The sequence below is a fragment of the Scyliorhinus torazame genome, chromosome 20, assembly GCF_047496885.1.
Source record: "Scyliorhinus torazame isolate Kashiwa2021f chromosome 20, sScyTor2.1, whole genome shotgun sequence".
Classification (NCBI taxonomy): Eukaryota; Metazoa; Chordata; class Chondrichthyes; order Carcharhiniformes; family Scyliorhinidae; genus Scyliorhinus; species Scyliorhinus torazame.
In genome coordinates, this window is record NC_092726.1 from 91,705,651 (window position 1) to 91,728,846 (window position 23,196).

The following is a 23,196-nucleotide window of genomic DNA, read 5'->3' on the forward strand; positions in this document are numbered from 1 at the left end:
GGGATGAGTGGGCTGCGGGATTTGGAGACGACATCAGTCACTGCAACAAATGTCCTTTTGTTGAGATTGTCCTGAGGGCCAACACATTTTATACTGCTTGGATTCAGTCCAAGAGTTAGAGTAACTAACTTTTAATCATTACACCCAATAATCAAAGCGAATATGGAAGAACTAGCTGTTAAAATGGCTCAGATATTTTAATCAATGATTGCCAGTTTCCCAACATTAAATGTCTTTAAACTGGTAAAGTTCTGACGGATCTGGTGCTTTTTAATTGAATTATTTAATAATTTTTTTATGGAAGATTAATCACCTGTTAACATCGTTCATCCCAATAATCAGAGAGAACTTGAATTGATTGTTTGGTCCAATAAACAATTATCTTATTCATTCATTGCGAGGTTGAATTAAATCAGTGAACAGCTCATGTTAAAGTCCAACAAGCATTACACAACTAATTGTTATTTGTGCAACATTGATAGAAAATACCAAATTCGTTTCCAGTCCATTAAACACAGCAAATAACTGAAAACATTTCATTGCATCTTTCACTGTGATTGTCAAAGGATTGTTCATTGCAATAATCACAGGCGGTTTCTAATTATTGTTCAGACCATAATCAAATTGAGATTGTTATTCAGTGGAATAGAATCTGTAATTCCTGACCACACAACAGTAGTAGCATCAATTAAAAATGCATTTGTTCAGCTCACAATCCCAATCAATGGGATTCTCCCTCGGCAGCATCCTCCAATTCCGCCGGCAGCGCACCCATGTCGGCGGGTTTCTCGATGGCGTGGGGTGGTCACAATGGGAAACCTCATTGCCCGGCTGCGGGAACGGAGACTCCCGTTGTGGCGGGGGGTGCAGAGCGCCGGATAACGGGGCTGGTGGGACGGAGAACCGGGTACAGGACATTAAACCGATGGTCATTTTCCAAGAGAATTATCATGGCAAGATACTGAGTAATCTATTCATCACTAACGGTATGAATAAATCTTTTAACTTCCCACAATAATATGTATTGGGAAATATTTCCCATGTCTATGATACCAGCAATTATATCTCAGGATTTAATTTCATTAATCATAGTTGTGCCATGACTGAATAGTGTGAGAATTCTCTCTGCCTGTTTCTACCAAAGAAAACTGAGCAAATCGGGCAGCACGGTAGCATAGTGGTGCCACTATGACGTCACAGCGCCAGGGTCCCAGGTTCGATTCCCGCTTGGGTCACTGTGTGTGCAGAGTCTGCACGTTCTCCCCGTGTCTGCGTGGGTTTCCTCCGGGTGATCTAATTGTCTCCCACAGTCCAAAGATGTGCAGGTTAGGTGGAATGGCCACACTAAATTGCTCTTAGGATAGATGGGGTTACTGGGTTATGGGGATAGGGTGGAGGTGTGGGCTTGGGTAGGGTGCTCTTTGCAAGAGCCGGTGCAGACTCGATGGGCCGAATGGCCGCCTTCTGCACTATAAATTCTGTGATCTATGATCTATGAAATCCAATGTTGAAGGCAGGATGACATCATGTTTGCACAACATTGTTAGAAAGCATCACGTTCTTTTTCAGTCCATTGAACACAGTAAATAACGAAAAACATTTAATTACAACATTGAATGTGATTATTGAAGGATTGATTCTTCCAGTAATCACAGGCGTAAAAAAATATTGTTAGACAATATTCATACTAAGATTGTTCTTTCAAATAGAGTCAGTAATTCCTGACCTCACTACAATAACACAATAAATTGAACATAGACATTTCTGCTCACAATTAACTAAACTGTGATTATCTTTCGATAGAATCATCATGCCAGGAACATGATTATTTTCAGTCCAATGATTACTGAATATATCTAGAAATCTTTATACTTTTCACAATAATATGCATTTGGAAATGTCCATGAGTATCAGAAATTATCTTTCAGTTTTTAATTCCATGAATTACTAGAAATATCGCTGCTATGTGGTGGAATACAATGTGATCCTCTGCCTGTTTCTACTGAAGACGTCTCAGCAATTTGAATGATGGAATCCGGGAAGTAATGGGCTCAAAAACAATTATATATTGTGTCACATATTTATTTTAATTATTGATCCTACCTGACTGCCGCAACTGGATAACTACAAACTCCCGCTGGTGTTGTTGGGGAGACCGGTCCTTTTGGTTCCCTTCTGTATCCTCTAATGTTTCTCCTCGGGAAAATACTGACTGTTTCACAATAAGAGAGTGATCAACCATTGTTTCCATTTATTATTTATCAATTAGAGTCTGTTTCCCAGGTTTAATGGACTAATCAATGCCGGGGTCCAATGCGATGGTTAAGATTGGAGCTGGCGGATTGTAGGAGAATCAAACCCTGCCATGGCCTTGCTGATTTATTTCTCAGTATTACACAGCAGATCCATAGCTCTCCGTGATACCGACACTCTCCCAATTCTTGAGGATTCCTGATTTGAAGGCCGGCACAGTAGCACAGAGGCGTGAAGCCTGTTGCTTCACAGCACCAGGGTCCCAGGTTCGATTCCCGGCTTGGGTCACTGTCTGTGCGGAGTCTGCACGTTCTCCCCGTGTCTGCGTGGGTTTGCTCCTGGTGCTCTGAGGATTACTCACATGATTACTCCCTGTGCCACGTGACAGTGAGGCCAGAAATAAGAGGATAGTACAGCTAAACACGTGGCTAAACTGATGGTGTAGGAGGGAGGATTTCAGATTTCTGGGCCATTGGGCTATCTTCCGGGACAGGTGGGACCTGGAGAAGAAGGGCGGGCAGCATCTAAACTATAGGGGCATCACTATCCTCGCTGGGAGGTTGCGCACATTGATATTGGCTGGGAGGATGTGATGGGAATCACAGAGACGTGGCTGCAAGGTGATCAGGGCTTGCATCAAAATATGCAAGTGTTCTATCGAAAGGACTGACAGATGGGTAAAGGGAGCGGGGTTGCATTGTTAGTGAGGAATGAAGTTAAATCGATAGCAAGGAGCGATATAGGATCAGAAGGCATAGAATCTCTGAGGGCAGAGTTGCGGAATCGAATAGATAAAAATACCCTGATGGGAGTAATTTGCAGGGCCCCTAGCAGTAGGCAGGATGTGGAGCAGAAATTAAATCAGGAGATAGAAAAGGCATGTAAAAAAGGCAATATTACAATAATCATGGTGGACTTCAATATGCAGGTAGACTGGGGAAATCAGGTTGGGCGTGGATCCCAAGGAAAGGAATTTGTGGAAAGTCTAAGAGATGCTTTTTGTTTGGAGCAGCTTGTGACAGAGCCGACTAGGGAACAGGCAATTCTGGATTTGGTGATGTGTCATGAAGCAGACTTGATTAGGAACTTAAGGTGAAGGAACCCTTAGGCAGCAGTGACCACAATATGCTGGAATTTAACGTGCAGTTTGAGAGGGAGAAGCTGCAATCAGATGTAACGGTATTACAATTAAATAGGGGCAACTGAAAAGACACGAGGGAGGAGCTGGCCAGAGTTGATTGGAAAAGGAGCCCAGCAGGGAAGACAGTGGAACAGCAATGGCAGGAGTTTTGGGGGGCTATTTGGGAGGAACAACAGAATTTCATCCCAAGGAGGAGGAAACATGCTTAGGGGAGAACAAGGAGTCCATGGCTGACGAGGGAAATCAAGGACAGCGGTAACGCAAAATAAAAAGCATACAATGTGGCGAGGAATAGTGGGATGCCAGAAGATTGGGAAGACTTTAATAGCGAACAGAGGACAATTGAAAAAGCAATAAACGAGGAGGAGATGAAGTATGAGTGCAAGCTGGTTAGTAATGTAAAAGACGATAGGAAGATATTTTTTCAATATATAAAAGGTAAGAGAGAGACAAGAAAAAGACATTGGACCACTGTAAAATGTGATTTGTGAAGTAATAACAGGTATAACTGTATAGTTATTTTGCATCATTCTTCACGTTGGAAGCCACCAGTGGGATGCCAGAGCTCCAGGAGAGCTAGGGGGCAGAGGGGAGTGCCGTGGCCATCACTAAGGAGAAGGTTCTGCGGAAACTGAAAGGTCTGAAGGTGGATGAATGACCTGGACGGATGGACTACATCCCAGGGTTCGAAAAGAGATAGCTGAGGAGAATGTGGAGGCAGTGGCGGGAATCTTTCAGGAATCACTGAAGGCAGAAAGGGTCCCAGAGGAATGGAAAGTACTAGTTTAGCGCCGCTGTTTGAGAAGGGAGGGAGGCAGAAGGCGGGAAATTAAAGTCCGGTTAGCCTGACTTCGGTCATTGGTAAGATTTTAGATCCATTATTAAGGATGAGATTGCGGAGTACTTGGAAGTGCAGGATAAAATAGGACTGAGTCAGCTCGGCTTTGTCAAGGGGAGGTCATGTCTAACAAATCTGTTAGAGTTCTTTGAGGAAGTAACAAGGAAGTTAGACAAACGAGAACCAGTGGACGTGGTTTATTTAGATTTCCAGAGGGCCTTTGACATGGTGCCGCATAGGAGACTGTTAAATTGGTTAAGAGCCCATGGTGTTCAGGGTAACATCCTGGGATGGAAAAAGAATTGGCTGACTGGCAGAAGGCAGAGAGTGGGAATAAAGGGGTATTTTCCAGGATGGCAGCCTGTGACTAGTGGTGTCCCTCAGGGGTCTGTGCTGGGACCACAACTTGCCACAATATACATTAATGATCTGGAAGAAGGATCCGAAGGCAGTGTTGCAGAGTTTGCCGATGATGCGAGGATCTGTAGAGGGACAGGTAGTATTGAGGAAGCGGGGTGTGGGAGGGTGGGGAGGGGGGTGGGCGGGGGCTGCAGAAGGACTTTGAAGTTAGGAGACTGTGCAAAGAATTGGCAGATGGAATACAATGTGGAAAAGCGTGAGTTTATGCACTTTGGAAGGAGGAATGGAGGCATTGACTATTTTCCAAATGTGGGAATGCTTCGGAATGCAGAAGCACAAAGGGACTTGGGAGGCCTTGTTCACGATTCTCTTAAGGTTAACGTGCAGGTTCAGTCGGCAGTTAGGAAGGCAATTGCAATGTTAGCATTCATGTCGGGAGGGTGAGAGTACAAGCGCAAGGATGTACTTCTGACGCTGTCTCAGGCTCTGGTCAGACCTCATTTGGCGTATTGTGAGCAGTTTTGGCACCGTATCTGAAGAAGGATATGGTTCTCTTGGAAAGGATCCAGAGGAGGTTCACTAGAACTATCCCTGGAATGAAGAGCTTGTCGTATGAGAACGGTTGAGGACTCTGGGTCTGTACTCGTTGGAGTTTAGAAGGATGAGGGGGATCTTATTGAAACTTCCAGGATACTGCGAGGCCTGGATAGAGTGGACGTGGACAGGATGTTTCCACTTGCATGAAAAACTAGAACCAGAGGACACCATCTCAGACTAACGGGACGATGCTTTAAAACAGAGACGTGGAAGAATGTCTTCAGCCAGAGGGTACTGAATGTGTGGAACTCTTTGCCACAGAAGGCTGTGGAGGCCAAATCACTGAGTGTCTTTAAGACAGAGACAGATAGGTTCTTGGTTAATAAGGAGATCAGGGGTTATGGGGAGAAGGTGAGAAGGTAGGAGAATGAGGATGAGAAACATATCAGCCATGATTGAATGGCGGAGTAGGCTCGCTGGGCCGAGTGACAAAGTTCAGCTCCTGTGTCTTATGGTCTTATGGCCGTAAATGTCCAACTCGGTTTGAAATGCTTTGGGTGCCTGCCTCCATTATCCTTACAGAAAATGAGGTAATGAAAGGATGTGAGGAACAAGCGGGAAATGGCATTGAGGCAGAAGCTGAGCAGTGATTCAATTGAATGGTGGAGGAGGTGTGAGTGACCGTGTAGTCTCCCCATGTTGCCATTTGTTATCAGTTCCTGCTCTGCAATACTGGCTGATGAATGTAGCTGCATGATCATATATTTCAGTTACATCTTTCCAACAGATATTTATATTGTTCATGGAAACAATTCATTTACATCCAGATTATCCACCATTTTATCATCTTAAATGTGTGGAGCGAATCTCACCTCATCGTCTTTTATTCCAAATAACCCAACTCCAGCCAATCTAATCATCCCTAAGGGAAAACTGCTTCTAAACGATTCACACAGCGAGTGATTCTGATCTGGTCTGCACGGCCTGGGACACTGGTACCGGCAGATACAACAGTGGTTTCACAGGGAATGGTAGGAGTGACAGAAATCAAATGTATGTCTCCAGGGAAAGGGCGCTCCAGTCGCATTGAATGATCTGCTCATCTATAGCGCCGCTGAGGTCAAACGGAATCAATGTCCTCCTTCGGTACTTCACCCAGTTTTAATGCTTTGGATGTCTTCTGGCTCTGAGATGATGTGGACCAACGCCTGCAGGTTCCCTCCAAGTTCCCCAGCACCGCGAGTATTCTCACTGTAATCCTTTCTATTCACTGTGTCCATGTGTGAACCCAGCGCCCGCTTTAGCTCACTGCTTACTTCACAGCATCAACTTCATTGTAAGTTCCAATCTGTCTGACCCTGGGCGCTGTCTGTGCTGTTAATATTGAAAACATCTGTGTTGCTCCCAATAAAAGCAGACGCACATTTAATAATTAGAGGGAGGTCTATCTTTTCTGAGGTTGCTTTACAATTATTTTTAAAAGCGGCTGTGCCACGTGTTTGCTTTCTGGCCTCTCACTGGGGAAAGACAAGTTCTATTCCAGCTCTGCACAATAACTGACCTATCACACTCTGTCAATCATTCACAACTTAAATGGTGGAATACTGCATGAAGGAGATTTACTCCGTACAAAGTCTTACAACACCAGGTTAAAGTCCAACAGGTTTGTTTCGATGTCACTAGCTTTCGGAGCGCTGCTCCTTCCTCAGGTGAATGAAGAGGTCTGTTCCAGAAACACATATATAGACAAATTCAAAGATGCCAAACAATGCATGAAATGCGACCATTAGCAGGTGATTACATCTTTACAGATCCAGAGATGGGGTAACCCCAGGTTAAAGAGGTGTGAATTGTATCAAGTCAGGACAGTTGGTAGGATTTCGCAGGCCAGATGGTGGGGGATGAATGCAATGCGACATGAATCCCAGGTCCCGGTTGAGGCCGCACTCATGTGTGCGGAACTTGGCTATAATTTTCTGCTCGGCGATTCTGCATTGTCGCGCGTCCTGAAGGCCGCCTTGGAGAACGCTTACCCGGAGATCAGAGGCTGAATGCCCTTGACTGCTGAAGTGTTCCCCGACTGGAAGGGAACATTCCTGCCTGGTGATTGTTGCGCGATGTCCGTTCATTCGTTGTCGCAGCGTCTGCATGGTCTCGCCAATGTACCACGCTTCGGGACATCCTTTCCTGCAGTGTATGAGGTAGACAACGTTGGCCGAGTCGCACGAGTATGTACCTCGTACCTGGTGGGTGGTGTTCTCACGTGTAATAGTGGTATCCATGTCAATGATCTGGCACGTCTTGCAGAGATTGCCATGGCAGGGTTGTGTGGTGTCGTGGTCACTGTTCTGAAGACTGGGTAGTTTGCTGCAAATAATGGTTCGTTTGAGGTTGCGCGGTTGTTTGAAGGCAAGTAGTGGGGGTGTGGGGATGACCTTGCAAGATGTTCATCGTCAGCAATGACGTGTTGAAGGCTGTGAAGAAGATGACGTAGTTTCTCCGCTCCGGGGAGGTACTGGACGACGAAAGGTATTCTGTCGGTTGTGTCCCATGTTTGTCTTCTGAGGAGGTCGGTGCGGTTTTTCACTGTGGCGCGTTGGAACTGTCGATCGATGAGTCGAGTGCCATATCCCGTTCGTACGACGGCATCTTTCAACGTCTGTAGATATCTGTTACGCTCCTCCTCGTCTGAGGGGATCCTGTGTTTACGGAGCGCTTGTCCATAGGGGATGGCTTCTTTAATGTGTTTAGGGTGGAAGCTGGAGAAGTGGAGCATCGTGAGGTTATCCGTGGGCTTGCGGTAAAGCAAAGTGCTGAGGTGACCGTCCTTGATGGAGACTAGTGTGTCCAAGAATGCAACTGATATTGCAGAGTAGTCCATAGTGAGTCTGATGGTTGGATGGAACTTATTAATGTCATCGTGTAGTCGTTTCAGTGATTCTTTGCCGTGGGTCCAAAGGAAAAAAATGTCATCGATGTATCTGGTGTATAACATCGGTTGAAGGTCCTGTGCGGTGAGTAGGTCCTGTTCAAACTTGTGCATGAAGATGTTGGCGTATTGGGGTGAGAATTTGGTCCCCATGGCTGTTCCGTGCGTCTGAATGAAGAACTTGTTGTCGAAGGTGAAGACGTTGTGATCCAGAATGAAGCGGATGAGTTGCAGAATTGCGTCTGGAGATTGGCAGTTGTTGGTGTTGAGTACTGAGGCTGTTGCAGCAATGCCGTCGTCATGGGGGATGCTGGTGTAGAGTGCCGAGACGTCCATTGTGACGAGGAATGTTCCTGGTTCAACTGGTCCATGGGTGCTGAGTTTCTGGAGGAAGTCCGTCGTGTCCCGACAGAAGCTGGGTGTACCTTGTACGATGGGTTTCAAGATGCCCTCGATGTAGCCAGAGATGTTCTCACACAGGGTCCCATTGCCTGAAACGATAGGGCGGCCTGGTGTGTTGGCCTTATGTATTTTCGGGAGGCAGTAGAGATCTCCAATGCGGGGAGTACGTGGGATGAGAGCACGTAGGGTGCTCTGAAGATCTGGATCCAAGGTCTTGATCAGTCTGTTAAGGTGGCGGATGTGTTCCTTGGATTCACCATTGGGTTGTGAAGGCATAACCCACGCAAACACGGGGGAAACGTGCAAACTCCACACGGACAGTGTCCCAGAGCCGACATCGAACCTGAGAACTCGGCGTCGTGAGGCAGCAGTGCTAACCACTGGGCCATCGTGCTGCCCGTTTGTCATTCTAACGGTGCAATGAATCCGGTAAATTCTGCTTCAGAGGAAACTGAATATCATGTATTTCTAACAGCATGAATCCTTGAAGACAGAAACAACGTGCTTGCTGCAGTGAGGTGGAAGGGAGTGGTGTGCAATATACTCCAGCAGTAAACGCTCTCTCCCCCTTTCACTCTTTACCATTCTCCTTTACTCTGTTTCTGTTTTGTTTCTATTGGTATCGGGTGAAGATTTGATTTGCTGTGGGGCTCTTGTGCAAGATATTCTTCTACATTTTTTCCAGTCAGACACATTCTGCGACTTCGTTGTTTTTTGGAACCACTGCAAACATGATGAATAATTGGAAATTCACAACACTGAAGGAGGTTCCTTGTTCCACAATTAATATTTCTGTGCCCGTTATTACTATTCTACAGTACATGGTCAGATTATTGAATACAGGAGTTGGGACGTCTTGCTGACGTTCTACAGGACATTGGGAAGAACACACTTCGAATACTGTGTACAGTTCTGGTCACCCTAATATAGAAAGGATGTTATTAACTTGGCTGGAGATCAGAAAAGATTTGCTAGGCTGCTACCGGACTTGATGGTTTGAGTTAAACTGAGCGGCTGGATAGACTGGAACATTTTGGAGGGTAGGGGTGATCTTGACGTCGGCTATAAAATAATGAGGGGCACAGATGAAGTAGATTATCCCAAGGTTAGTGGAATTCAAAACTAGAGGGCATAGGTTTAACGTGAGAGGGGAGATTCAAAAGGGTCCAGAAGAACAATTGTTTCACACAGAGGGTGGTGAGTGTCTGGAACGAGCTGGCAGAGGCAGTGATAGAGGCGTCTACAATTATGCCTTTAAAAATCATTTAGATAATTATATGGAGAAGGTGGGTACAGAGGGATATGACCAATTGTGGGCAATTGGACAGGCTTTGTGCAGTAAAAACTGGGAGGCATGAACAAGTTAGGCGGAAGGGTCTATTTCCATGCTGTAAACTTCGATGACCCTATGACCTGTCCCACCTTCCAGATCTGTGACGCTGCAGATTCGAGAACTCCATCTATATGTCCAAATCGGTTTGAAATTTTACTGTGGGTGTCTGCCTCCATTTTTCTTATCGACAGTGAACTTTGAGGGAATGAAAGTATCTGAGGTACAGGCAGGAAATGACATTGAGGCAGAAGCTCAGCTGTGATCAAACTTAACGTTGGGGCAGGAGTGAGTGGCACTGTTGTAATTTGCTATCAGTTCCAGTTGCCACAGCTCTCGCAGCTCGCAGGTGAATATAACTGCGAGATAAGATTTTTAAGTTATATCTTTCGAATAATTATTTTAATGTTCTGGGATACAGTTCAGTTATCTAGTCTGCACTGCCTGTGAGATTGGTGGAGGCTGATACAACAGTGGCTTTCAAATGTCAATGCGAGAAATGACAGGAATCAAATGCATGCCTCTTGGGAAAGGTCGATCGAGTGGGATTGAATGAACCGCTAATCTAAAGAGCCGCTGAGGTTAAACGGAATAAATGTGCTCTGTCGGTACTTCACGCACTTTTATGTTTTTGGTCACGTCTGGCTGTGAGATGATGTGCACCAACAACTGGAGTTTCCCATCAATGTTACCCACCACGGCGAGTATGATCACGGTAATCATTTATATACAATGTGTCCATGTTCAAAGCCAGCGTCAGCTTTAGCTCACTGGTTACTTCACAGCATCAACTTAATTGTAAGTTCGGACCTGTCTCACCGTGGGCGCTGTCTGGCGTTTTTAATATTCCCAAAACATGTGTTGCTTAAATAAAAGCAGCAGCACATTTATAATTAGAAGTAGGTGTATTTTGTTTCGAGGTTGCGTTGATCTGTTTTAAAAAGGGGCTTGTGCCACGTGTTTACTTTCTGATCTCACACTGCGGAAACCCAAGTTCGATTCCAGCTCTGTACACTTTGAAGGTGGTTTGTGGAGAAGCTGTTGTCGAGTGACAGTTAACCCGAGTCAATTCTTCAGTGTTTCCCTCCCTACCTCCTCCTCTAACCGAAAAAAAGACAATCACTGTAAGGATCCCAGCCGAGTAAATATCAGGAGGGAGACTCGAGGGCAGGTAGAAGTGGAAAGGAGTTGAACCGTGACGTCACAGCCTGCAGTGAAAGATCGCGAGGCGAGCGGCGGGGACACAGTGAAAGAGCGCGAGCAGAGCGGCGGAGACTCAGGGAACGAGCGCGAGGAGAGCGGCGGAGACTCAGTGAAAGAGCGCGAGGAGAGCGGCGGAGACACAGTGAATAGCGCGAGGAGAGGGGCGGGGACACAGTGAAAGAGCGCGAGGAGAGCGTCGGAGACTCAGGGAACGAGCGCGAGGAGAGCGGCGGGGACTCAGTGAAAGAGCGCGAGGAGAGCGGCGGAGACTCAGTGAAAGAGCGCGAGGAGAGCGTCGGAGACTCAGGGAACGAGCGCGAGGAGAGCAGCGGGGACTCAGTGAAAGAGCGCGAGGAGAGCGGCGGGGACACAGTGAAAGAGCGCGAGGAGAGCGGTGGGGACTCAGAGAAAGAGCCCGAGGAGAGCGGCGAAGACTCAGTGAAAGAGCGCGAGGAGAGCGGCGGGAAACAGTGAAAGAGCGCGAGGAGAGCGGTGGGGACTCAGAGAAAGAGCGCGAGGAGAGCGGCGGGGACTCAGTGAAAGAGTGCGAGGAAAGTGGCGGGGACTCAGTGAAAGAACGCGAGGAGAGCGGCGGGGACTCAGTGAAAGAGTGCGAGGAAAGTGGCGGGGACTCAGTGAAAGAGCGCGAGGAGAGCGGCGGGGACACAGCGAAAGAGCGCGAGTAGAGCGGCGGAGACTCAGTGACAGAGCGTGAGGAGAGCGGCGGGGACTCAGTGAAAGAGCGCGAGGAGAGCGGCGGGGACTCAGAGAAAGAGCGCGAGGAGAGCGGCGGGGACTCAGAGAAAGAGCGCGAGGAGAGCGGCGGGGACTCAGTGAAAGAGCGCGAGGAAAGTGGCGGGGACTCAGTGAAAGAGCGCGAGGAGAGCGGCGGGGACTCAGTGAAAGAGCGCGAGGAGAGCGGCGGGGACACAGTGAAAGAGCGCGAGGAAAGTGGCGGGGACTCAGTGAAAGAGCGCGAGTAGAGCGGCGGGGACTCAGTGAAAGAGCGCGAGGAGAGTGGCGGGGACTCAGTGAAAGAGCACGAGGAGAGCGGCGGGTATACAGTGAAAGAGCGCGAGGAGAGCGGCGGGGACTCAGTGAAAGAGCGCGAGGAGAGCGGCGGGGACTCAGTGAAAGAGCGCGAGGAGAGCGGCGGGGTCTCAGTGAAAGAGCGCGAGGAGAGCGGCGGGGACACAGTGAAAGAGCGCGAGGAAAGTGGCGGGGACTCAGTGAAAGAGCGCGAGGAGAGTGGCGGGGACTCAGTGAAAGAGCACGAGGACAGCGGCGGGTACACAGTGAAAGAGCGCGAGGAGAGGGGCGCGGACACAGGATAAAAGAGCACGAGGAGAGCGGCGGAGACACAGGATAAAAGGGCACGAGGAGGGGAGCGGGGAGCGAGGATAAAAGAACGCGAGGAGAGCGGCGGGGACACAGCTGCCGGAGAAGCAGCCTTCAGATTTTCGGCGGGAGCAGTGGCCACGGGTCTGTCGGGAAGGTACGTTTTCCTCTTTAAAAACTTACCTTGAAGAGTGACATCACAGCAAAGCAGTGACCTGATTGGCTGGGAAGGAAACTGCTCCAATTAGCAGCAGCTGGGAGAAACTTAACTCTTTGTGTGTCGGTAAGTGTGGAAGGAAGTGAATGAGTTACCAATTTAGAAGCATGCTGGGAATATTAACTATATTTTACCACTGCTTTTGAGCGAAAATAAGGAGGTCAAGTAATGTAAACCAAATACTGCTTAGTATGTGGTACTGGCCTTGTTATGATAATAAGTTGTTCTTCCGAAGGACAACAAAACGCGGACTCGAATTGTTTTTAAACCAAGGGCAAAACATTCATATTTCGTCTTGCGTATGTTCCCAAGCTTTATCTCTTCAAATTTGTTTATTTCAGCCTATAAATATAATGGTTTTTGACGGCAGAACTCAGAGTGCAGTGCCTTGGCTTTGCAGCTGAAACACTCTCTCGCCACAAGTATATTTATGTAAATAAATTTCCTTAAATCGAACCTCGAGGAATTTGTCTTCATTATGATTTTCACGACAAATTGGCGCAGTCGGTGCAGTTTCCTGAATTTAACGGGACGTGAACCCCGAAACGAATCTCTAAACAGGACTCTCTCAGCTGAAAGGGAGAGAGCTACAGCGCGACCCCAGCTGAAAGGGGGGGGGGGGGGTCTGCGGCTCGGCAGCCTTAATTACTGGCCAGTGACTCATGCTCGGAGAGTTATCTTAGTTAATAAATTAATGAGAGCTGCATGGGAAGAAAAAGGTGCCTTAGAGACTGAAATAAATAAAAAAATAAACAATCGTGAAGCACCGGAATGAGGTTGGTAAACCTATATGTCCCGCATAGGAATCTAATGAAGCTGACCCCCTTTCGGAATAAAAAAACAGGGGAGTAAAAGTAAATAGAAGATTAAGTTAAAAACGAGATTTGTCTGTAGCCGTGAGATAAGGCTAACGGTTAACTGTGATATTTGTGAGCTGTGAGAATCTGTGTGTTTTGTCGAACCAATTGATTTTAGTCAAAGCATGAAGTGGGTTGTATTTTTTATCGTCTGTCTTTGTGAGTCAGAGATTATAAATTGAGTGATTTTTGTTGAGATTTCTCGAATGAACGGAAACATTGGAAATTACGATCAGTTTAAAAGAAAGAAAGTGCCTTTACGAATAAAAGTAATTGAATATGACTAAGTTTTAGATTACGTGAAAAAACGTAAATGGCATCATGCCAAGTTCTCTGCCCCTTAGATTCTGCAGGAAACATTAACCATTTCAGCAGACAGTTGATCTTTTCTGAATTGACAAAGAGAAAATATACGTCTCTAAGAATAGCTAATGCCTATAAAATCAATCATTGGAAATGGACTAAAATGTGTGCTATTCATAGCCCCTCCCAGGGAATGTTTTGCTGCTACTAAAATACTCTTATGGTGCATCTTTGCTTTGAAGTATGGGATCCCACCCGGCATAAAAGGGGGCTGGGTTCCCAATAATGATAATCATTTGAGCGAAGGAAATGAGTCCCTCGAACACTGGTTGGAAATACAGGGAAAGAGGCTATCGTGCAAGGGGCCAAGAAGCGTTTAACTCCCAGGAAGAATGAACCGGAACTGGCGACACCTGACCCTATTAGGCAGACAGACACTCTGCAAATTAGGAGCAGTAATACATCGCATTGATAATGGAATGTTTATAGAACTGTCTCAAATACGAGCTCACCGCCCCCTTCAGTATATAGTCTTTATGTAAACTCTTCACTACTGTAAACAGTCTATGTAAACAGTGCCTTCCAGTAAATATTGTTCGTGTAAACTGTACAGTGCTGTAAAGAGAGTATATGTAAATTGTGTCCTTCTGTAAAAAGTGTTTTATGTAAAATGTAAACTACTGTAAACAGAGTGAATGTAAACAGTACCCTACAACAACCATTATTTATGTGAACCGTACACCACTGTAAAAGAAACTCGATGTGAACAATACCCTAAATTAAACAGAGTTTATTAAATCATATACTGCTCTAAACAAAGTCCATGTAAACATTGCCCTGCAGTAAACAGCTAATGTAAACCGGGCACCGCGGCAAACAGCGTTTATGTCAACAGCGCCTTACAGTAAACAAGGCCGACGGAAACCGTACTCTGCTGTAAACAGAGTCTATGTAAACAGTGTCCCGCAGTAAACAGTGTCTGTGAAAACCATGCACTGCTGTCCGTGGAGTCTATGTAAACAGTGCCCTACAGTAAAACGTTTTTGAAAACCGTAACCTGCTGTAATAAGAGTATGTGTAAAGAGTGCACTACAGTAGGCAGTGTTTGTGTAAACAGTGCCCGACAGTAAGCAGTGTTTATGTAAATCGTACACTGCTGTAAACAGTGACAAATGTAAACAGTTCCCTACGCTAAACAGTGTATGTAAACAGTGCGCAACTGTCAACAATACTTATGTAAACCGTACAATACTGCAAACAGAGTCTATGTACACAGTGCTTTATAGGAAACAATGTTAATGTAAATCATACACTACTGTAAACAGAGTCTTTGTAAATATTGCACTGCAGCAAACGGTGTTTATGTAAACGGTATACTGCTGGAAACAGATTCTATATAAACGGTGCTCTACATTAAACAGTTTATTTAAAATATATACTGCTGTAAACATGGTCTATTTAAACAGTGCCCCCCAATAAACAGTGGTTACGTAAACCATACAATACGGAAAACCTCGTCTATGTAAACAGTGCCCTCGAGTAAACAGAGAGAAAGAGAACCATGCACTGCTGTAAACAGAGTCTATGTAAACAGTTCCCTACAGTAAATAGTGTTTATGTCAGCAATATCAGCTCTAAATAGAGTCAATGTAAACAGAGTCTTTGTAAATATAGCACTGCAGCAAACAGTGTTTAAGTAAACGGTATACTGCTGGAAACAGATTCTATATACACGGTGCTCTACAGTAAACAGTTTATTTAAAATATATACTGCTGTAAACAAAGTCCATGTAAACAGTTCCCTACAGTAAATAGTGTTTATGTCAGCTCTAAATAGAGTCTATGTAACAGTGCCCAATAGTAAACCGTACACTCCTGTAAATAGAGTCTATGTAAACAGTGCCTTACAGTAAACAGAGTTAAAGTACACCATACACTACTGTAAACAGAGTCTAGGTAAACAGTGCCCTACTGTAAACAGTTTTTGCGTAAACCGTACAATACAGTAAACATGGTCTATGTAAACATGGTCTACAATAAACAGAGTGAAAGTTAACCATGCGCTGCTGTAATCAGAGTCCATGAAAACAGTTACCTGCAGTAAAAAGTGTTTATATAAGCCGTAGCCTGCTGTAAACAGAGTCTATCTCACAGTCCCCTTCAGTAAATAGTATTTATGTAAACCGTACACTGCTGTAAACAGAGTCTATTAAACAGTGTCCTACTATAAACAGTGTTTATGTAAAATGTACACTGCTGTAAACAGAGTGAATGTAAACAGTGCCCTACAATAAACAGTGTTTATAGGAACCGTACACTGCTGTAAACAGAGTCTATTAAACAGTGTCCTACTGTAAACAGTGTGTATGTAAAATGTACACTGCTGTAAACAGAGTGAATGTAAACAGTACCCTACAATAAACAGTGTTTATGTGAACCGTACACTGCTGTAAACAGAGTCTATTAAACAGTGTCCTACTGTAAACAGTGTTAATGCAAACCGGACGCAACTGCAAACCGCGTCTATGTAAACAACGCCCTACAGTAAACACTGCCAACGTAAACCGCACTCTGCTGGAAAACAGACTCTATGTAAACAGTGCCCGGCAATCAACAGCGTCAATGTAAACCATTCAGTGCTGTCAGCAGAGTCTATGTGAAGAGTGCCTTACTGTTAACAGTTTTTAAAAACCGTACCCTGCTGTAATAAGAGTCATTGTAAACAGTGCCCTCCAGTAAACAGTGTTTATGTAAATCGTAACTGCTATAAAAAGGGTCTACGCAAACAATGCCCTACAGTAAACAGTGTTTAAACACTGCCATACAGTAAACAGAGTCTATATAAAATGTGCCAAACAGTAACCAGTATTTAAGCAATGGCCTACAGTAAACAGTCTATGTAAACATTGCCAACAGGAAACAGTGTGTATGTAAAATGTACACTGCTGGAAGGAAAGTCGGTGAAAACAGTGCCTTACAGTAAACAGAGAAATTAAATCGTACACTACTGGAAACAGCCTGTGTAAAAGTGCCCTCCAGTAAACAGTATTTAAAAAGCACCATACAGTAAACAGAGTGAAAGTAATCCTTACATTAAAGTAAACAGACCCTTTGTGAAATATGCCTTCTAGTAAAACGTGTTAATGTAAACCGTACACTGCTGTAAAAAGAGTCTATGTAATCAGTGCCCTCCAGTAAACAGTGTTTCTGTAAATCGTACTCTGCTGTAAACAATGTCTGAGTAATCAGAGGACTACACTAAACAGTGTATATGTAAACGGTACACTGCTGTAAACAGAGTCTACGTAAACAGGGCCCTGCAGTAAACAGAGTGAAAGCAAACTGTACACTACTGTAAACAGAGTCTGTGCAAACAGTGCCCTGAAGTAAACCGTGCATATGTAAAATGTACACTGTTATAAACAAAGACTATGTACACAGTGCACTAAAGTAAACAATATTTAAACTGTGCCCTACAGTAACATAGTCTATGTAAACAGTGCCCTACAGAAAACAGGGTGAAAGTACACCATACACTGCTGTAAAAGAGTCTATGTAAACAGTGCCCTACACTAAACAGTCATCCTAACAGGGCGCTACTGGAAACAATGTTTATGTAAACCGTACGCTACTGCAAACAATCTTTGTACATGTGCCCTGTAGTTTATATAGTCTATTTAAACAGTGTCCTGCATTAAACAGTATACTTAAACCGGACATTTCTGCAAACGGAGACTATGGAAACAGTGCCGTACAGTAAACAATCTTATTGTAAACCGTACACTGCTGTAAATAGTCTCTGTATACAGTGACCTACAGTTATCAGTGTTTAAGTAAACCGTACACGACTGAAAACAGAGTCTATGTAAATATAGCACAACAGTAAACAGTGTTTATATAAACGGTATACACTGGAAACAGTCTAGAAAACAGTGCCCTGTTGTAAACAGGCTATATAAACAGTGCCGGATAGTTAACAGTCTTTATGTAAACCGTACACTGCTGTAAATAGTCTATGCAAACAGTGCCCTGCAGTAAACATTGTTTATGTAAACCGTACACTGCTGTAAATAGTCTATGTAAGCAGTGGCCTGCTGTAAACAGCGTTAATGTAAACCGTACACTGTTTTAAACAGTCTATGTAAACAGTGCCTAATGTAAACATAGTCAATTTAAACAGTGCCCTACAGTAAACAATATTTAAACCGGACATTGCTGTAAGCAGAGTCTATGTTTACTGGACCTGCAGTAAACATTGTTTATGGGAACCGTACCACTGTTGTAAACATAGTCTATGTAAACAGCGTACTGCAGTAAACAGTGTGTATGTAAACCGTACACTGCTCTAAAGTCGACGTAAACAGTGCCATACAGTAAACAGTGTTTATATAAACCGTACCTGCTATAAATAGTATATGCAAACAGTGCGTACTGTAAACAGTGTTTGTGTGAACCGCAACCTGCTGTAAAAAGAGTCAGTCTGTGTAAACAGTGCCAGACAAGATTGCTGACCATACAGCTATACTGGGTAGGATCTCGAACAGCGATGAGCCAGAATACTGGACGGAGATGGAGAACCCAGTGGTGTGGTTTAACGACAATAATCTCACCCTCAATGTCAGCAAAACTGAAGAGCTGGTCATTGACTTCAGGAAGTGAAGTATTTTATACACAGCTCTCTGCATCAACGAAGCCGTGGTGGAGATGGTTTACAGCTTCAAATTATTAGGTGTGCACATACAGATCATATGTCCTTGGTCGACGCTCAGACCAAGAAAGCACTGCAGCGCCTATACGTCCTCAGGAAACTAAGAAAATTCGGCATGTCCACACTGACTCTTATCGATTTTAGTAAGTGCACCATAGAAAGCATCCTATCTAGCCTGCTATATCACCTACTCGTCGTAAGAACGTAAGAAACTACAAACAGTCGTGAACACATCCAGTCCATCACGCGAACCCGCCTCCCGTCCATTTACTCTGTCTACACCTACCGCTGCCTTGGGAAAGCGGGCAGCAGAATCAGATACCCCTAACATCCGGTTTACTCACTCTTCCAACCTCTTCCATCGGGCAGGAGGTACAAAAGTTTGAGAACACGCACGAACAGACTCAAAAACAGCTTCTTACCCGCTGTTACCAGACTCCTAAACGAACCTCTTATGGACTGGTCTGATCTATTCGCACGCTTCTCTACTGCGTAGTACTACACCTGCGTGCTTCACCCGATGCCAGTGTCTATATATTTACATTGTGTAGTTTATGTTTACCCGATGTATTTTCTTTTCATTTCCGGAATAATCTGTGTGAACTGTACGCAGAACAATGCTTGTCACTGTACCCCGGAGCAGGTGACAATAAACCATTCCAATCTAATCCAGCTCTGCCCAATAACCAAGAGCCTGGGTTCCAGGGTGTGCGCGACTGCTGCAGTCATGGATAAAGAAAAATCTTAGGTTGAAATGCAATTTGGCATTGTAAAAGCTTGGGCGAATGCAATTTTGTTTGGATTAAGAAGATTCCCTGAGGAGTTATTTATTGCACTTTGTCAATTGTTCACCACTTAAATGGAGGAAATGTGCATTAAGAATACCTTCTTTATGGATTATCTCATTTTTGATTTGAAAAAGAGGATGTTTACTCAAGCAAATTATTGAATCCATTTTGTGTTTTTCACGTGACACACTCTACCCCATATCTGCAAGAACACTCAAGACATTCGGAACCACCCAGGATCAAGCACCCCGCCTGATTGCGCTCACTCCAGAAACATTGACTCCCTCCACCGCGGACGCACAGTGGCAGCGCTGCAATCCATCCCAAAATGCACTGCAAATTAAGGTTCCTGAGCCAGCACCTTCCAAATCCACAACCACTATCCATTGGAAGGACAACAAAAGGCCGTAGGTGGAGGTCTTCCCTGAAGTCACACACAACTCCCACTTGGAATCATAGAATCGTTCCTTCACGGCACCGGGAAAAATTCCTGAAACTCCCTCCCTAAAAGCACGGTGGGTGTACCTGCACCTCATGGATTCAGCGGTTCAAGAAGGCAGCTCACCACCTCCTTCTCGAGAAGAACTAGAGATGGGAATTAAATACTGCCCGAACCAGCAACTCGCAAATGCCATAACAGTGATCTCTTTAATGCTTTGAATTTCTGGAACTGGTTTAGCACAGTGGGCTAAACAGCTGGCTTCTAATGCAGAACAATGTGAGCAGCGCGGCTTCAATTCCGGAACCGGCCTCCTCGAACAGGCGCCGGAATGTGACAATTGGGCGTTTTTCACAGGAACTTCATTGAATCCTACTTGTGACAATAAGCGATTGCTATTATTATTATGAACTGTTCACAATTCTTCCGGTGGAGTGCATCATGTTACTTCTGCTTCAGAGGAACCTGGGTCTGAGGTATTTCTAACAACAGGACTCCTGGTACACAGAAACAAAGTGCTTGATGCAGTATAGTGGAAGGGTTTGGGGTGCAATCTAACCTGGCTTCAAACGCTCTCCCCCTTGCTCTCTTTAACACTCTCCTTCGTTCTGTTTCTGTTTCTGTTTTCTTTCTCTTGGTATCGGGTGAAGGTTTGATTTTCTGCAGTTCCCCTGAGCAGAATATTCTTCGACATATTGTTCCAGTCAGACACATTCTGTGACTTTGTTGTTTTTTGGAACCACTGCAAACATGAAGTGTACTTGGAATTTCACAACACTGAAATGCTCCATCATTACTGTGTCTGTGCCCCTCATTACTGTGATACAGGCACATGGTTGGACATTGAATACAGGAGTTGGGACGTCTTGTTGAAGTTTTAAACGACATAAGTAAGGTCACACTTGGAATACGGTGTAAAGTTCTGTTAGAGAAACGACATTATTAAACCAGTAAAAGGGCAGAAAAGATATAGAATTGTGCTAGCGGTACTTAATGGTTTGAGTTGTCAGGAAAGACTGAATCGAATGGGTCTTTTTCCTGGTGGATCTTTGGAGTTTTAGGGTTGAAATTATAGAGGTCTATAAAATAATGAAGCGCATAGATGAGGTACATAGACAACACTTTTCTCCCAGAGGTAGGGAGTCGACAACTAGAGGGAATAGGTTTAAGGTGAGACGGGAGAGATACAAAAGTGTAGAGAGGGCAATTTGTTCACACTGAAGGCGATGAGTGTCTGGAACGATCTGTAATTCGCAGTAATCGAGGCGGTTACAATTTTGCTTTTTAAACAGCGTTTTGATGGTTATATGGGTAAGATGAGTACAGCGGGATATGGGCGAAATGAGGGCAATTAGGACAGGCGTACTGGTAAAAACTGAGCGACATTTGCAAGTTGAACCTACGGGTCTGTTTCTATGCTGCAAACCTGTATGACTCTATCCCACCTTCCATCTCTGGAATGCAGCAGATTCGAGCACATCCTCTGTCTGGCCAAATCGGTTTGAAATGTTGCTGTTGGTGTCGCCATCCATTATTTTTATGGACAATGATCTTTAAGAGAATGAAAGGATCTGAGGAACAGGTAGGAAATGACATTCAGGCAGAAGCTCAGCTATGATCAAATTGAATGGTGGAAGAGGAGTCAGTGGCCGTGCAGTCTCCCCATGTTGTCATTGGTTATCAGTTCCAGTTGTCACATTACTTGCTGATGGATATGGCTGCAAGATAAGATTTCTAAGTTCCATCCAAGAGTTCTTTCTATATTCTTGGATACAGTTCATTTAGAGCCACATTATGCGGACCTAACGTAATTTGAGATGTGTCGAACGGATCTCACATCTTCACCTTTTATATCCAATAACGCAGCCCCAGCGTATCCCAGCATCCCGAACGGGGAACTACTAACCGATTCCCACAGCCAGTGGTTCTGATCTGGTCTGCACGGCCTGGGATTTCGGTGGAGGCATATACAACAGCGGTTTCATAAGGGAATGGGAGTGACAAGAATCAAATGCATCCCTCTGGGGAAAGGCGGTCGAATGTGATTGAATGATCTGCTAATCCATATTGTCGCTGAGGTCATACGGAATGAATGTCCTCCGTCGCCACGTCAAGCACTTTTAAGTTGTTTGGTGTCGCCTGGCTGTGAAATGGTATGGACCAACACCTGGGGTTTCCCCTCAATGTTACCCACCACGTGAGTATGATAACTGTAATGAGACCATAAGATATTGTAGCAGAATTAGGCCACTCGGCCCATCAAATCTGCTCCGCCATTCAATCATGGTTGATAGTTTTCTCATCCCTATTCTCCTGACTTCTCCTCATAACCACTGATCCCCTTATTAAACAAGAATCTATCTATCTCTGCCTTAAAGGCAGTCAGTGAATTGGACCCGCAGCCTTCTGCAGCAAAGAGTTCCACAGATTCACCACCCTCTCGGTGAAAAAAACCCTCGCTATCTCTGTTTTAAAGGATCGTCCCTTCAATCTGAGATGGTGTCCTCTGGTTCTAGTTTTTCCTACAACTGGAAACGTCCTCTCCACGTCCACTCTATCCAGTCCTCGCAGTATCTTGTACGTTTCAATGAGATCACCTTTCATCCTTCTAAACTCCGAGTACAGACCCAGAGTCCTCAAACGTTCCTCCTACGACAAGTTCTTCATTCCAGGGATCAGTCTTGTGAACCTCCTCTGGACCGTTTCCAAGGCCAGCACTCCTTAGATATGCCCAAATCTGCTCACAGTACTCGAAATGGGGCCTTATACAGCCTCAGAAGTACATCCCTGGTCTTATTCCAGCCCTGTTGACATGAATGACATTGCATTTGCCTTCTTAACTGTTTTTCAAATTTTTTTACATGGACTCATTTTTAGCAAACGACCAACCTTCGGGACCCAACATTTTTGCTTCCCTTTAATGCGAGAGCTGAGCCTGCTTGGTCCTCACAATCTCACTCCAAGCAGGTTCACAGGGGGAGGGGGCTATGTACATATCGGGTGCAGGTTTCAGCCGGGTCCTTTGTGCGTCTTCATCTTAGTGAGGACGGAAAATCCAACCTCGTACACGGAGGTCGTTGTGAAGGGCAAAAGCAACAAAATGCTTGTTTTACTCAGATCCCGATACTCCTCGGAGACGCTACTCCAAAATGCTGACAGTTTGATTGACTCGTGCCGTGTTTTTAATGCGCTGTCAAAACTGAGGCGCAGAAGTTCAGTCAGCTTCATTTGGAGTCAGCCTATCCAGTCCATCTACACTTGCCTTACTAATGCTGTTTTCTTTGATGTCCCAGGGCAGTGTGGGGGACATCTGGTGATTTTGGCTTTGCACTCGCAATTCCAAACTTTCAATGGGTTTTGGAAAGCTGCGATTTCTTCACAGAGCCGAAAGCAATCACCATCCTTCTCTTGCTATTTGAGGTTAAGTTCATTTAGAATTGAAAAGATGATAGTTAGCCTCCAAATTTCATCAGCAAACGAATCAGCAGAGAGGACAATTTCTCCAGGAGGAAAGTGTGGAATTCGGATCTCAGTTCGTAAACCCTGAATATCT

General features: G+C 44.9%; 1 long non-coding RNA gene across 1 annotated transcript; it reads right to left on the reverse strand.

Moving 5' to 3' along the window:
* Positions 1–264: 264 nt before the first annotated feature.
* On the reverse strand, positions 265–2,208 carry LOC140396764 (uncharacterized). The gene is made up of 2 exons (XR_011936630.1): positions 2,104–2,208; positions 265–887 (listed from the first exon to the last, which is right to left on the reverse strand). It is a non-coding gene; the product is annotated as an uncharacterized lncRNA (long non-coding RNA).
* Between the last annotated feature and the right edge of the window lie 20,988 nt (positions 2,209–23,196).